Source organism: Palaemon carinicauda, chromosome 28, assembly GCF_036898095.1.
Source record: "Palaemon carinicauda isolate YSFRI2023 chromosome 28, ASM3689809v2, whole genome shotgun sequence".
In the NCBI taxonomy this organism is placed as follows: domain Eukaryota; kingdom Metazoa; phylum Arthropoda; class Malacostraca; order Decapoda; family Palaemonidae; genus Palaemon; species Palaemon carinicauda.
In genome coordinates, this window is record NC_090752.1 from 67,246,661 (window position 1) to 67,251,660 (window position 5,000).

Sequence of the window (5,000 nt, forward strand, 5' to 3'; positions counted from 1 at the left end):
AAATCTAAAATAAATTAGAGATTTTCCAATTCACTATGATTTTCTTACATAAGGTTTTTATTTCCTTTTGGAAATTCGAAGATTTTCATATACCTGTTTAAATTCAGTTTAATAACATGTACAATACTTCCTTTATTTTTATGAAAATTACTCATGAAACTCATTCGAAGCAATAATTTTTCTTTCTCGTAAAGGTTTTCTTAGTGGAATCTTTATGCTCATAAGTGTATGAGTTACATTCTGTAAATGATAACTGAGAGGAGAGGTGAATGCAACTAAAATCATCGAGTTTATATATAGCGATGTGCGTGCAAGAACATCACAAAATTCAAACATGAAAAAGTATGAACTAGTATGATAATTATAAGCTGGTCTATTACAGTGCAGGGAAGAGCAAGCAATAAGATGAAAAATCAAAATCATTACAATATACAAGTGTGTATAAAATACGTGTGGTACTTGGCTACCCCCCTAAAAAGGATATACGTGTGCAATAGGGCATCCTGTTCTAGAGAGGAATACTGTAGACCTGTCATTTGGCAGGAGATATGCAGGTCTTAGGCGGTCAATGAAGACCCAGTCTTATTTGCCACGGATGTTGATGCAGAAATCCATCGGCGTATGATGGATCACGAGGAAAGGGCCTATGTAAAGGGGTGTTAGCAGTGGCTTGCTAATGCCGTTGCTTAGGAAAACGGGCGCTACCAAATGCACATCTATCAGTATGTGTTGATTAGCTGGGGGTTTTTAAGTTTGGCGGCATTGAGTAAATTTTCTCACAATGTTACACTGGCACTCGAGATTGTTGGAGGAAATTGCAGACAGAAAAAATTCAGCAGTGACGACCAACGGGTGGCCATATCCCATTTCAGCTGCCTAGACATCCAGGGCATCTTTTTTAGTTGTCTTTACTCCCAGGATGACCCAGGAAAGCTCAGTAAACCAGTTGGAGTCCTTACAGCGGGACATCAAAGCTGCTTTAATGGTGCGATTGAAAATTCAGCAGTGACAACCAACGGGTCGCCATATCCCATTTCAGCTGCCTAGACATCCAGGGCATCTTTTTTAGTTGTCTTTACTCCCAGGAGGACCCAGGAAAGCTCGGTAAACCAGTTGGAGTCCTTACAGCGGGACATCAAAGCTGCTTTAATGGTGCGATTGAAACGTTTAACTATTCCTTTGGAAACAGGGTTGTAGGCAACTGTCTGATGTAAGGTGATTCCTTGGAGGTTTGCTAATGATGTCCATAGTTGGGAGGGGAAAGTGGTACCCCTGTCAGAAGTAATATGCTCAGGGATACCAAATCTCGCTATCCATCCTGTGAGTAAGGCAGATGTACTCAAGGTGGGCTTTACAGTTTCCATGTAAATGGCTTGAGGCCAACGAGTAGAGCGCTCGATGATTGTAAACAGGTAACAATGTCCTTGCCATGTGGGCTGGAGCCCAACTATGTCGACGTAGATATGAACAAACCATCAATGAGGTTGAGGAAAGAACCATTCCTGAATCTGTGTGTCCATGCACTTTTGAAGTTTAGCATGAAATGCAGGTTTGGACCTAAGGCGTACCTTCCAGAAAGTGACAAAAGTGACAGACAGCCAAATGTACTGCCAGCATTTTATGGTCGAAGGTAAAGTAGCTGGATTCTGCTTTGGACAGTTTTCAATTGAAAACGGCCAATGGCTTGGGTGAGCAGTTGACCACCTGCTCAAGTACTGCACCAATAGTGACGTCGCTAGTATTGGTGGAGAGAATGAGAGGTGCGTGTAGCACAGTAAAAGTCAGAGCAGCAGCATTTGATAGGGCATCCATTGCGTTACAGAAGGCCGCTTCTTGAAGGGGACACCACTTCAGGTCTATTGGCTTGCCCTTGAGGGAGGCGTAGAGGTGGGCCAGAGTGGCACAAACGGCTGGCAGGAAACAGTGATAATAGTTGATCATGTCCAAGAATTCTTGCAGTGCTTTGACAGTCTAGGGCGTGGAGAAGTTTTGAACGGCTGCCACCTTTTCAGGGAGTGAGTGAACTCCTTCAGGAGTGTTGCAGTGCCCTAAGAACGATACTTGTTTGGTGCCAAATGTACATTTGTTGTATTGGACTACACGGCCATTCTGTTGTAGGCAGTCGAGCACGGTGCGTAGATGTCAGAGGTGTTCCTCTTTGGAGGAAGAGAACACAAGTATGTCGTTCACATAGCATACATGAAAGGGGAGGTCTCCTAAGGTGCCATCCATGAGCCGTTGATAAGTGGCTCCAGCAGTACGAAGGCCTTAGCAGGAGTAATTGAAGGTGTATGTACCGAATGGGGTGGTGATGGTGATAATACCCCTTCAGGAGGTCGAGCATGTAGAAAAACCTTTGTTTTGTGCAAGTAGGAGATCATGTTGTCGATGTTTGGAAGGAGGTAGTGATCTGATACTGTTTGCATGTTCAGGTGCCTGTAATCCCCACACAGACACAAAGCCATCTTTTTTCAGGACTGTGTAAGGGTGAGGACCATGTGCTTGAGACATTTTGGCAAAGTCCCATTCTTCCATTTCGGTGAACGTTTGTTCACCGGATGCTAAATGATCCAGTGCTAGACGCCTGAATCTGGTGAATACTGGAAACCCTGTTGTCTTGATATGTTGAAAAACACTGTGTTTAACGGGAACCATGGACGTTTGACGAAGTTCTGGGCGGAAAACCTCCGGGTACGACATGAGGAAGTGGGCGTAGGCATCCGTAGGTGCGCTGATGTGGAGAGTGAGACTGGTGGGGTTGGGTTATAGAGGTGTCGAGGAGTAAAAATCCATGTTGACTAATCGTTGATGAGCTACATCAACCAGGAGGTGGAAATGTGAGAGGAAATCTGCACCGAGGATTGGCAATGTGACGTAAGCAACAAGAAATTTCCAAATATATTTGTCACTCCAAATGATAATGTGAGGGTATCATAACCGTGGGTGGGTATCGCAGATCTGCTGACAGCTATTAGGCAGACGTTGGTAGACTTAGACTTTCAGGCTGTCGCTAATGTAATGTCCAGCCTTTTAACAATTCCAAGAAAAAATGTGAAATGTACTTTTTTTTTATGTAAAACCCAGAGAGACCTTTAATTAAACTCTAGAAGAATGGTCGGGCTGAAAGAACTGAATGTTCATTTCATTAGGCTTTCGTTGCTCTTTCAACTGGACTTTATTTCAATTTCTATACATGTGTTATGCTAATGAACATTTGGTGAATAAAATTAAACCTTATGAAGACTCAAACTTAAACTAGAAGGTGGTTAAAATTGTGTTTAATTTCAACATACGTTGTTTTTATTCTCTGGTTAACCACTCTGTTAATAAAACAGTTATTTAATCATAAATTTATCTATTTATTTATCAGTTAAGTTTCGTAAACCATGGTGATTAAAATATATCTCGGACTTCAAGTCAGTATAAAATAATCGTCAGGTTCCTTTAATATCCCTCTATTATTTGTAAAATTTCTCTACAGGGTGTCCCATAAGTCTCCATACATAGGAAAAGTAAACGTTTCTTTTACTTGGATCATATTTATTGATATATTATGCTCTATATAATTGCCATTATGTCTCATACACATTTCAATGCGTGTCCTCCACTCCTTATTCAAATGCATTCTCTGGGTTATCTGATATATAAAGAAATAAATGTTAGAACCATATATGTATACAATGAATTATTAATCCTATGTATGGAGACTTATGGGACACCCTGTAGAGAAATTTTACAAGTAACAGAGAGGTATTAAATTAATCCTGACGATTATTCTAGACTGACTTGAAGTATATATTCTGATCAATGTGGTTTAGAAAATTGGTTTAATAAACACATTGATAAATTGAATATCCATTGATCGATTAAATACCTTTAATCTTAGTTATTTTTCGATGGTGGTATAAACTTCTAATTAGAAAAAAAAAAAAAAAAAACAGAAAAAATATGATATATAACAGTTGATCTGAAAGTTGCCACAAAGAAGCTAGGAAATTGCTGTTTTAATATATTTTGTAATATAGAAACTTTTAGAATTAATAGGATTTCACTATTATGTGTTTTGTGTTCCTGCCGAAAACATTTAAATTTTTTTTTATATCGACGCAAAAATTTAAGTTATTCTTTCAAGCAACTTCACCTCAAATTTCACTTTTGGGAAAATATTTGGTTTATAAGAATTGCAATCGCCTGGTCTATATAGCATGAACTTATTTTATGTTTGCCCCTTAGATACAACAACAACAACAACAGCAACAACAGGTGCTGCCGTTTCTAGTCCATTGCAGGAAAAAGGCCTCAGACATGTCTTTATTCATTCTTGGCTTTTGCCAATTTTCATCACCACGCTAACCACAGCGGATTATTATTATTATTATTATTATTATTACTTGCTAAGCTACAACCCTAGTTGGAAAAGCAGGATGCTATAAGCCCAGGGGCTCCAATAGGGAAAATAGCTCAGTGAGGAAAGGAAAAAAGGAAAAGGAAATATTTCAGGAAGAGTAAGAACATTAAAATAAATATCTCCGATATAAACTATAAACACTTTAACAAAACAAGAGATAGAGAAATAAGATAGAAGAGTGTGCTCGAGTGTACCCTCAAGCAAGAGAACTCTAAACCAAGGCAGTGGAAGACCATGGTTATGGCACTACCAAAGACTAGAGAACAATGGTTTGATTTGGGAGTGTCCTTCTCTTAGAAGAGCTGCTTACCATAGCTAAAGAGTCTCTTTTACCCTTACCAAGAGGAAAGTAGCCACTGAACAATTACAGTGAAGTCACCCCTTGAGTGAAGGAGACTTATTTGGTAATCTGTGTTGTTAGGTGTATGAGGACAGAGGAGAATATGTAAAGAATAGGCCAGACTATTCAGTGTGTGTATAGGCAAGGGGAAAAGGAACCGTGACCAGAGAGAAGGATCCAATGGTGGGAGACTTTTGTGTGATGGCTCACAGCATACCAACCTAGCATGGTTGTCCCTGACTAGAACAGCCT